Source organism: Cupressus sempervirens, chromosome 2 (genome assembly GCF_028749045.1).
Source record: "Cupressus sempervirens isolate cs-2001-9-10 chromosome 2, ASM2874904v1, whole genome shotgun sequence".
Lineage (NCBI taxonomy): Eukaryota > Viridiplantae > Streptophyta > Pinopsida > Cupressales > Cupressaceae > Cupressus > Cupressus sempervirens.
Window position 1 is genome coordinate 331,552,086 of NC_143119.1, and position 13,453 is coordinate 331,565,538.

The following is a 13,453-nucleotide window of genomic DNA, read 5'->3' on the forward strand; positions in this document are numbered from 1 at the left end:
ATAACATACCAAAATTGGAGCTCTTGATAATGGTGGCAAACAATTGTTTGTGCAAGCCCTAATCAAGAAATCTAGCCTTGACTTATGGTTTTTTATTGGTAAATGACATAAAGAAGGGGTTTGAGTGATTATTTCCCTCAAAAAAATGATATAAATAATTATGGAATGGTCAAATATTTCTCCTTGTTAAATTTTACGTGTTGGAGTGACCTTGGAAACAAGTTATGCCTCTTTTATTCCAAACTGGGCTAAATTGCTTGGAAACCCTCATGAAATTGGGCCTAATTGATTTGGACTGTGTGAAGGGTTTCAAATATTGAATCCACTAAATACTTATTTTATTGGTAAAGAGTATCCATATATTATTTTGGTTTATGCGATTCATAAGACTTTTATTGTGAAAATGCTCAAAATTCTCTTTTGTAACCCTCATTTTTTTTGGGTATGGTAGCAACATTATTCATCTTCATTGATTTTTCTTACAAGATCTCTTCATGGTGGCTGTTACTTGGGTTGGAAATTTCAACTTACATCTTATAAATATGGGAAAATTCTTCAAAGACCAAGGAATATCTTGGAAAGAAAGATGACCCTATTCTAGCCCCGTTTGAGAATGAATAGCAACAACAATATGTAAGATTGGCCATAAAGTTGGAAGAAACTTTGTGCAAGGTTTATGTGATGGTACAAACTTTTTTATGTGGTCCAAATGATTCATTTTGAAGCCTAAAAATCCTCAAGCAAATACTAGGCTTCATTAGTGCTCGGTGAACCGAGAGCTAGTGAACAACTCCATAGTGGGAAGTGTGCATATGAGCAATTTTTTTTTGTGTTTTTCTTGATCCTATTGTTGTAGCAAGGTGAAAGAAAATTATCTTGTATTTATTTTAAGTTGGTGAGCCAAGAATCACCATCAAGGTCATATAAGTGATCTAGTAAGCACCTAGAAAGAATTAGGAAGTAAGGAAGCAAGCCTTGTTGTTACATCAATGATGCAAAATTTTGATACTTAAATTGTTCACATGGTTAAATCCACAAATTTATTGACATATATTATAAGACCTCAAGGATGTTAGTATGTGTAGTCTAAGTAATGTGAATTTGATGAGGACATTTTTATAGTAGTTATTCTTTGTTAACTCACACTTGCTATAATTTTTTGAGTGTGACCATTTATTCTGAACCAACTAATGTTGATACCTTGTGCATGGAGTGTGACATTTTGAATCAAGTTATATCAACATTACATTATTTTCCCTAATAGTGACTTAGAATCATCAACTATTTCAAACTTTATATGTGACGAGTAGATTTGTATTATAGGCAGTGATTCAATGCTATAACGAATCTTAGAGAAAAATAGCGGAGAATCACCAAAGAATCTCAATAACTATTGATTTCAATCTACTGTCTTGGCCCATATCCTCCCTCATTCTATTTCAAACCACTTTGCAGTTTACTTGAATATCATTAAGGATTCACTCCCAAAATAATGTCCTTTCTAGTTTGAAAAAATGTGGGTGAGGGATGAAAACCTAATGAATACAATAGAACAATAGTTGAAAGAAGCAGAGATATCGAGATCAAAATATATTATATTGCTTAGTAACTAACCCAAAGATGATCAAGAATAAATTTATACTTTGGTAATAGTTTTGAATAAAAAGAAAGAATAGATTAGGAAATTGAGGATCCTAAAAGGATTGTGATCGATAAAGGAATGGACATGAAACTCTATCTCAAAGAAAAGAAACTATTAGCTAGTTAGCAAGATATCCCTTGTATGTTAGTTTGAGCTTCACTTGGTTTTGAGGATACTTTACTATTCTCTACTTAACAAGGCCAACCACATGAAGGTGGTGTAGAAGTTGTGAAAACCAACTTCACAGATCGCCAAGAACACCTGCATGCAAATAACTTGTACTGAAGAGAAACTAGAAAAGGAAAAAGCGAATCTTAGAAAATCTCAATGGTGTGAGAGAAAAAATGTATTCCAAGTTATGAAAACAATAAGTACAAAAGTTCAACCTTAAAGGTGAAAAAAACCCTAAAGGGAAAGAAAACTAGGTTTGCATATTATAATTAATATAAAATATTAATTATATGCACCTAAGAGAAAGCTTAAGTAACTAGAGTAATAAACAACTTAATTAACTAAATCAAGATGATCTAATTAATAAGTGTAACAAATAATTACTCTAACACCCCCCCCCCCTTAAGTGAAACTCTAGAGGAAGCTAACCTAGCAAAGCTATGAAAGCAAGAAAATGGGTCTCGACAACAAGGCCTAATCAGGTACCCAAAATAAGGAAATCTTTGTAAACTGGAGACAAAGGAGAAAACCCAATGGGAAAAACCACTCTCCAAAAAGAGATAGAACAAACATGCTAAAAAAATGAAGGAAAGAAGGCCTAAAGAAGACCCCCTAAGGACAACTTCCATAACCCCAAGCATAGATTGCAACTAAAGATAGCAAGGGAATGCAAATGACTTGGTGAAGATGTCGATAACCTTGGCATCAATATGAATATACTCCAAAGAGAGAACACCATCCTGGATTAGAAAACAAATGAAATGCATATGAAGCTCAATGTGTTTAGTGCACTGATGCTCCACTAGGTTGCGAGAAATATGAATAGCACTCTGATTATCACACCATAGAATAGTGGGATGATCAGGAGGAAAACAAAACTCAGTCATCAACTGCCAAAGCCATAAAATCTCCTGACTAGCAAGCACCGTTACTTGATACTCAACCTTTATAGATGAAAGTGTGTGAGCATGCTGCTTCTTGCATGACCATGTGATAAGACCAGAGCCAAGACAAAAAACAAAGCTAGAAGTAGACTTCTGATCATCAACATCACTGGCCTAATCTAAGTTAGTGTAGGCAAAAATGTGAGGAGTGTATGATGTGTAATGAATGCCATACATTAGTGTGCCCTAAATGTATCTCAAAATACACTTGGCAGCTTTCCAATGACCCTCATGAGGCTAATGTGAAAACTGAGAGACAAGACCCACTGCAAAGGAGAGATTAGGATGAGTGTGTGTCAGATACAACAAGCTACCAACCAACTACCAGTACAATGTGGGATCCACTAAAGGTGAAGTGCAAGAGGTAGAAAAGGTAACAACTGACTTAAAAGGTTTGGGAGTAGGCTTTCAATTAAGCATGTCAAAGCGATGAAGCATGTCAAGAGCATACTTCTATTGGTAAAAAAAGATTCCAATAGGGGACTGAATAATCTAAAGAGCAAGAAAATAGTGTAGTAGACCAAGACCAGTCATCTCAAACTGTTTCATCAATGCTCTTTGAACATCTGTAATCATACAGGATGAGCAACCTATGAGAAGAAGATCATAAACATATATCACAAGGATCAAAACCTCAACCTCAAGACATTGAATGTAGACTATAGGATTAGAATGGTAGTGTGTGAAGCCTATAGAAAGTAGAAAAGAGTCCATCTTCTCATACCAAGCCTGAGGGTCCTATTTGAGACCATACAATGAGCATCAAAGTCTAGAAGCCAAGGAGGAATCCTACACAAATCCCTGAGGCTACTCCATGTAAATCTCCTTAGTAAGATCACCGTGCAAGAATGCACTCTTCATATCCATCTAAAAAATGGGTCATCCTTGAGAAGTTGCAAGGGATAAGACAAGGCGAGTAGAGTTCGTCTTGATGATAGGGGCAAATGTCTTAGTGTAATCGATACCCTCAACCTAGGAAAAAACCTTTGCAATAAGATGAGCCTTGTGCTTATCAATGGAACCATCAACAACAAACTTAGTATGATACAACCCTTTGTATTGCACTAATTTTCTTCCCTTAGGAAGAGAACAAAGAACCCAAGTATGATTTTTCATCAAAGAAGAATACTCCTCCTCCATTGCACAGTCCCACTCAAAATGTCCTATCACTGCTGCAAATGTCTGAGGATCATCACAAATTGCACGACTGAGAAGACTAGAACTTGCAATATGAGAACAAGTGTGACGTGAAGTGGAAGGGTCACCAGCTAAAGATCCTATAGCCTCAACTATAGCTTGAGCCCATTTAGGTATCTAGGGAGGATCCTGTGGTAGAGGTAAATAGGGATCACCAAGATCATAATCCTCATCATCTAGAAAAGAGACTGGAAAGGATGAGGGAGTAGTGGTAAGTGACGTAGACTATGGAGGCAATGTATATACTATAGGAAGGCACTCATCAAATTGGACATCTTGTCAAAATAGGACCTCTCTGAAATTATGATCAAACAACATGTAGGCCTTAACATCCTTGCAGTAGCCAACACAAATAAGGTGTCAACTCCTTTGCTCCATTTCTCTCCTCTGAGCATCTGGTATAAATGCTTATGCTTCACTACTAAAAACTTGGAATGAAGATACGTCAGGCTTGACATGAGACTAAGCCTCCTTAGGACTCATATGTCAAACTACCTTGTGAGGCATCCAATTCTACATATAGTTGGCACAATTGACTGCCTCTACCCAAAAAAATGAATCCATGGACCTGGATTGAATCATACAATTAGCCATCTCCTAAAGGGTTCTATTCTTTCTCTTAGCCACACCATTCTACTAAGGGGTGTAGGGCACTGAAAGCTGATGCTGAAGATCATGTTCAAAGAAAAAATCCTTGAAAGCTTGGTTTACATACTCCCCCCCTTTAATTGTGTGTATCTGCTAAATAGAAATACCATATTGCTTCTCAAAAAATGTCTTAAAGACTCGAAATGAATCAAAGACATTAGAATTGTACTTCAAAAAGTACACCCATGTATGTCTAGAGAAGTCATCAATGAAAGTAGACATATATCTGGCACTGAAAAAAGGAGTGGGAAATGACATGAGGTCACTATGAATCAACTCCAATGGTGCCAAAGCACAAGTGGCTAGTCCATATGAAAAAGGATCCCTATGTTGTTTTCTAGGAGCACAACCTTGACAAACACCATCTATGTAGGAAATCTAGGGAAGCCAAAGAACAAGTGCCTATATGGTCACCTACTGAAGATATCTATAATTGACATGGCCAAAATGCTCATGCCAAATTCTTCTTACTAAATTTTCATGTGCTACAAGGCAAGAACTTGTGTCATGAGAAGACTCAAATCCATCAAATCTATAGAGATGAGAGGCAGAGTCAACACTCCCAGTAGCCACAATCAACTCAGAATCAAGTATGTCCCTAATAACCACATCGTGTGGTGAGAACTCAACTGTCTTACTAGAGCCACTGTATCAAATCTAATAAATAGACAATAGGTTCATCGAGATGTCAGGGACAAAACGAACATCTTGAAGAGAACCCACAACTGAAAGATGTGATGAGTTTCTAATAGAAATCTGTGAAGTAGCACAAGGAGGAAGTGAGGTGACCAACTATTGAGTATTTGTTATATGGTGAGAGGCACCAAAATAAAGAATCTAGGTAGGACCAAAAGTAATAGCTTGTACAGTAAGAGCATGATGTTTCCCTGCAAGGGGGATGAAGACTTAGGAGCTAAACTGTGATGCTCCTACATGGCTTCCTCTAAAGCCTCCAAACATTTCCAACACCTAGAAATAGGATGTCCATCCTTTCCACAAAAACTACAGGCATCAGTTGATTTCTTCTTAGTCTTGGAGGTAGACTCAGTAGAATTTGAAGTAGATTTACCCTTGGAAGGGTTAGTTGAAGGTTTGGAATCAATTTTTGTTGTATATTTCTTCAGTTTGGCTTTCTATTTTGGTTTCCCCTAAGAAGTCTGAGCAACCAATGCTTGGTTGGAAGAGCTAGAGGTATCCACCTATTGAATCTTTGCCTGTTCCTATGTCAACTAATCACAAAATGTCTCAAAAGAAGGCATCTGATGTCTATTACCGAAGGCATCCATAGTGGAGTAGAAAGTGGAATAAAAGATCTGATACTATCCTTGCAACTTTGAGAGTATCAAAAAAAGACACTCATCATCTATTTTGTTTTTCCCACATCCCTGAAAAACTATATGTAGAGATTTGAATTTCATCAAGAAGTACTCAATGGTGGGGAAGCTGGTAGATGTCAGAACATTCAACTCTGCATTAAGCTATAGTGCCTAAAACTCATTCAATGTGCAAAACAAGTTGTTAAACTTGGTCCATATAGCCCAAGGAGTGGTCAAACCATCCAGGTGAAACTATAGACTATCGGAGATGTTCAGTGCAATCAATCCCATGGCTTCATCCATTTTGTTCCTATGCTAAAGAACCTCAAAGGGGCATTGTAGGATAGGTTGATTCTCATCCAGACATGACCATAAGCCATGTGACATAAGAAGTTGAGTCATGTGTGCTTTCCAATTGTGATAGTTGTGTGGCATTAGCCGGGCCAAAAAAATTATTAATAATAAAGTAGATTGTATATTGGAGTCAATATTAATTGTAGACAATTGGTTTAAATGTTATACTTACTAGTCCCATGATAGGGATTTTTTTTATCTACACGATTCAAATTCTATTATATTAGAAACTCTGCCCCTATATTTATTGATTTTATTGCACATACAAAAACATGATTTCCCTTGCTTGCCTCAAATATACAATTCGCCAACTTATTAGTTGACACAGGTTGAGAACTATTTATAAATCCTACAATATTCCCTATTTCTTTTGGCCTTCCATCAATATACATAGTGAACATTTTACTTTGATCATTTTCTTTGCATTATATATAATTTGGTGACAATGCATACCTAGGTATACTTTTTTTATATTGTATAATTCACATCCAATTATTTTAATTGTAACAAGGTCCTACATACTCTATCAATTCAACAACTTTATTGTAACAAACCTTTATGCCCACCATGGAAAATATGCCCAAACCATGTAATGAAGATGGAGCTATGTGATATATCCTTTCATTAACAAAAAAATCAGTGTTAACTGGAGGTAGTTCATTGGGTATCCATTCAATCTGAAGATGTTTGCACTTGAAGGGAACCTTCCTATCACCTTTGCTATCATTATCATAAGAACATGACCCCCCTCAACAGGAAAAACTTGCATCCATTTGTTGAATTTTCTTCTACTCTTTCGACCTCTAGTTGATCTCCCTATTTTAGACCTACTAGATGGCTCACTTTTGTCTTCTATTCTTGCATTTTCCTCACTAGAGGAAGACATATCATACAAATACCTATTTGGTGATACCTGCAATCTATTAAATGAGAGACATACTAGGAAAAAAGTTGATGTTGATAGTAAAGAGAAGATATGCAAATAAAAAATTGTACCTATAGGGTCTATTGACATATACCTATCGATCCATGTGATTGTGCAAGATCCTTGTCAAAGGCATTGAATAGCCTACATATGTAAATAATTTATCTTAAGTTAGAAAAAAATTCGGTCTAATTAATGTGTATACCTAAAAAAATATTGGCCATGTTGTAATTAATATTTATATCTACACATATGGTTTTGAAAGAAAAATTTGGTCACCTTGCTCATCAAATTCACCCATATTATAATGAATGAAAAGTTGTCTTCTTACAATGCTCTATAAACTAAAAATTATGTAGAAGACAAAAATTACATGATGCATTCATTGCAATCAAATAAATTTTTATAAATAAAAATCATGACCCCATTATACTTGAAATTGATCATACCTCGATAGATATTTCATTGATCATAATCTTCATCCATGTCATCATCATCATTACCATCATCATACTTGTCACTTTGATCATCATCGTCACCACCACCATGTTCATTGCTATCATCATCATCTTCATCACCATTATCATGATCATCATCATCTTCATCATCACGATCACGATCAGCATGATAGAAATCATCATCTTCTTCTTCTTCTTCACCATTGTGTAATAATCATTCATGATCATCATTTACCTCATCTTCCAATTCTTCAATATCTTCTTCTTCCATCACATTATACTTTATTAGCATTCCTCTTGGATCATGCCTAACAACAAATGACCGACCTAGTTTGTGTGGAATGCAAAAGTAAAATACTTGCTCACATTGGCTTGGAAGAACATAGGGCTCATCTCTAACTAGCTCAAATGGCTTTGTATTAATCATTGCAAATCTACTATCATGTTTAATAACATTCCTATCAGGATCATTTTGATTCTACCATAGCCTGTACCATTTGATGACAAATAGAACTAATTTGAATGAATTAAATTCAAACTCAATTATATCAGCCAAAATGCCATAGTATCAATTTTTTAGATTTTTGAGGATATATGTCATCTCTAGATGAAATATTGGTGACTGTGAAGAGTACACTTATCCTAGAATCACAAGCTTTCTTCATTTCATCTAAATTTTTTATGCAAAATTTACAGTCATGGTAGTACATAGCTTTGTGGTATTTGATTTGTAATTATTCAAACATGTCAAGATTATTTTCATCGATCTATGAATTGATATTAAAATTATGGCTCATGATTAGTAATATTCTGCATAACTTTCTATCTCTTAAGCCATATGCTAGATCAAATACCATTGGTGTAACATTAAGATCTCCATTACGATGAGCTTCTTTAACCAACGATGCAACACCATCCCATGTTAACAATAAGCCATTTTCTTGAGACTGTTGAATCCATACCCTCATCTAATCAAGATTGTTTGTAATATACAAATGTAGTGCATCCCACTCACAACCAACTATAATGAAAACAACTAGACCAATTAGAAACAACTTATATTGACGATGGATAAGAATTAATTAACTACAAAAAATAACTTATAATTACCTCTTACTCTCCTCAATCTACCTTTCTCCATCAGGTACTCTCCTTTGAATTTGTTAATAGAGTTGGGATCCCAAATGTGATCTACATGGATATTTGCTGCAAACTTTGAAAGATATTGACTAATGTACACCATGGTCTGATATACCATTTATCCCTGTACCATAGAACCCTCAAGACATACTCTTTGTCAAAGCAAGCCCTTTATAAATTTTAAGTGCCTCTCAACTATCCACATTGACCTAGTTTGTATAGGTCCACACAATTCAATCTCCTCAACTTGATGTATGAGGTAGTGTTCTTGAGCATTGAAAAAGGTTGAAGGTAGACATTTTTTCATTTCACATATAAACTGTGGAATTTTTCTCTTCCAATATTTTCTATCTTTTTTTATCAATTTCTTTAGATGATAACCACCTAAAAGAGATTCAATATGCAAGAACATATAAATAAGATTTTAGATAAAATTATACAATAGATTGCATTAAAAGTTAAGCAAGTCATAAATATAATATATGTGCAACAAATCTAAGAAATAACACTTCTAACCTCATGTATTTTCCAAGATCATATATAACTTGTTTAATACTATTGTCAAACTAGTGTGGGAGGGATAGAGGTAGGACATACTGTAATCATTAAAAAATAATATTTTCAATATATTATGAAATAATGCAATAATTAGTACATTCAACTTTATAAATATATTGTAAATAAAGAACATGACTTACCTTGACAAAGGGATGCCAATCATGTGTTTTCAACCCTGACCCAAAATGACCTTTCTTTGATACAAGAGTGCTTATATTTGCAGCAAATCTTGTGGGAAATTTTTTTTTTATGATTTCTTTTAATGCATCACTTTTTTGCTCCATTAATAATCAAGGAAGGGCACTCGTATTTATGCGATCTCCATTTCTATTTGATTCAATGAAATCTTTCAATGCATGATGAGATTCATGAATGTCAGTACAATTTTTGGCCATTTTTTTCTCCATCATGCCTTCCATCTAATATTTTCCATTGTGTCTCTATTACATTCTTTTCAATATGCATAGCATCAAACAAATGTACAATTGGGAGATCCTTGTAGTATGGTAACCTACTAAATTGAGTAGTATAAATTTTTATTCCTCTAGGAAGTTGGTCATTGATGGCTTGACGGTCTTTACAAGCATTGATTACATCATTACTAAATAAAAAAATATCAAAATATAAATTTCAAACTTTGGACCACAAACTGGACATTACCTCGACGATTTAGTCGATCATATTCCAACTTCCATAGATGAGGTGTCATTCTTTGTGGCCTTGATATTATCTCTTCTTTCCCATTAAAAAGATGTTTTTTAGTAATTTTATACTTATGATTATTGTGGAGAAAGTGTCTAAACTCATTGAAGACCCACTTTCTTAAATTTCTTGAATGACGAGATTTCATCTTCGGACCACAAACTCGACATGCAAATTTTTCTTTTATTTGAAGGCCTAAAAGATCATGTACAATTATCATGCACAACTTAAGCATACAATAATAATTTTTAAGCACTATAACAAATCAAAAATATTTGATCTTAACAATATAACATACTATAAAAATGAGTTAGCCCAGGGGCATCATGTATTGTCCATACAAGTATTGAATGGAATTGAAATTATTTTTGGCCTATTGGTCTAGAAATGTCATACATAATGACCCCATTCCATAACTTCAACAACTTGTCAATAAGGGGCTCAATATACATGTTCATATCTTTAACTTGGTGCTTACCTAGTAATTGAATGTATAGAAACATTACATAATTATTATGACCATTTTCATGCACTATTTATAAATTAATTTAGATAACTATTAAATGAAAAAAATACCTAGTAAAATCATTGACAACATTATGTGCTCCCTCTTTATGGACATCCAAGGAGGAATGTTATTGTTAATAACAAAAATAGGCCACACTAAGTAAATAAATCTCATATCTCCAAATAGATTGACACCATCTGCTGGCAATGAAAGCTTGAGATTATGAGATTCTTTTTAAAAGTGTGATCATGCTTCTTATAACTCTTTAAATGCATAATCAACTATAGGCATTTGCGTAATGTCAGGTTGACTTCTGTTGTATGCATGGTAATCCATAAATTGTGCCAAGCTAGTGCACCTAAATAATCATTGAAGACATAGAATAATGAGAATATACCAAAGAACCTTGTGAGACACCTTTTTTGTTATTTGATCTGATCAATATCTACGAATATGATAATTAGGGCATTATGTTGAAAATTCATGTTGTTTATGATATAGAATGTGATCATTGGGACATGCATGTATTGTATGATACTTCATTCCAATTTGATTCATAATAGTAGATAATTTTTGGTACAAATGAGGTAGAATGTTTGATGGTGATTACAAAAACTCACTTATTAACCTACAACAACAAATATGAATTGTTAATATAATGAATAGTAACATAATGCTAACATTGAAGATGACAAAAATGGCATACTTCAGCATATATGACATTGCTACATTGGATAAACCATTCATAACCTTCAAGTTGACCAACAACATTATAGCAAAGAGAAGAGTTGTTTGGGAGTCTTTGTATAGGGGCTCATGTGTTTTCTGAAGTATAGGTATATCAAGACCATCTTCATCATCATTATTAGATGTGCTAGTACCAACACCATTTTTTTCAATCATGTCCTCTGGCACACTATCATCTTTTTCCATGGGAGTGTTATCCTCAACTTGGATACTCACACCTCCATGTTCCTCTAGTAGGAAGTCCACATTCAACAATCGATGAAAATTTTGGCCCCCTTCAATGTAATCATGTTGCCTACAATGACTCTAGGCTGTTGTGGCTAGAATTATTTGATTCTTTAAGCCCTTACACTTTTTGCAAGGAAAATTACATTTATTAGCCTTTCTTTAGAACTAAGACCACAATGTAGCCATTGTCTCATTATTTTGTTCTAGGTTCATATTGTCAGGCATGGTCTTTCTTCACAAGAAAATATATTTGCAAAATTATTAGACATGTTGTACTTAATCTTTATATCTACACATATGGTTTTGCAAGAAAAATTTGGTGTAAATAATGTGAATATTTGCAAAAAAATTGGACATGTTGTACTTAATGTTTTAATCTACATATATGGTTTTGAAAGAAAAATTTGGTCACCTCGCTCAAATTCACCCATATTATAATATCAACAACTTTCATTAACATAATTTTGACAACTTTTGTTGAGCCTTTCCATTACTCCTTATTTGTCATGAGTTGGGGTCATTGAATAGGGTAAGTTTGTATTCAATGTATACTATGCACATATTAGAGTTGTGACTATTTATTTAGGTAGTTCGGTATGATTAATACATTCTAGAAGTTGTTTGGCTTTCCTTGTGTACACGTATACTTAGTTTTTGGAATTGCCAATAAATTTGATTTTATATCAAAGGCATTTAGAATATTCAAGCTTTTTCTTCTCCTGTGATACAACAATTAAGTCAACTTCTATATATTAGCTCGATAGGACAGAGATAATGGATTTTGGTTTTGGGAATTATATGCTAGCAAGAGAGTGGCTTACATGAATGCAACCAATAATTAATAAATATGCATCTTGATATTTTCATTTCTAGCCATTCATGACATAAAGGTATGAATTTGATGAAGAAATTTTGTGGATTGTCTTTTCCATAGAAGGTTCAGTATCATGGATGTCAGAAGAGTCAAAATTGAAAGAAGAGGTTGAACATTGTAGTGCAATTTGAAAATATTGTTCCTGCATGATTCATGCTATCTTTTTATAGTAATTATGCTCATTGGCATCACTGGACAAGAAAGAATAAAGTAGAATGGAGAAAAGGGATGTTGCTCAGGAAATGAACCTCCAAATCCTCAAAAATCTATCAAAGAAGAATAAAACATGGGGAAATTTGCAAAACAATATGTCTTTTTTAGAATGGAAATCTTCTCATCCCTAACCCTATATTTATTTACCTCTATCATTATCGCTACAGTATGTTTCTCTATCTTGAACTTATAAGGAATCTTAAATAACTATAGATTGATAAAGAAGTGATCAAAAAATAAGTCTAGAGTTAGTACACCCCCACCTTGTCCAACTTTTTGCAAACATAAGGTTACATATATTAGCCATTATTCCTATAAGATGTGTCATCAAACAAATACAACCAGTTTGAAAAGATTGTAAGTGAAATTTTCATAGAACAAATTGACAGACTAACAAAATATGTTTTTCAAGTACCTCAATCTTCAACAAAGATGTTGTGGGTGCATATCTATCAATTTGATTCGATTTTCCTTTGACCAAAAAATAAAACTCTTTCTTATATTGTGTTGAATTTTGAAAGTTGGACATCACAACTATGAATGCAATTATAGAAAATGTGGCTTTGAAGTTTGTGAATGTCTAATGCACAAACTACATTGGGTTTGTGCTAGGTGCATACATTTTATAATATCCAAATAGCAAGACCTCCTAAGGTCTAAATTAAATACACACACACACACACACACACACACACACACACACACACACACACACACACACACACACACACACACACACACACACACACACACACACACACACACACACACACACACACACACACACACACACACACACACACACACACACACACACACACACACACA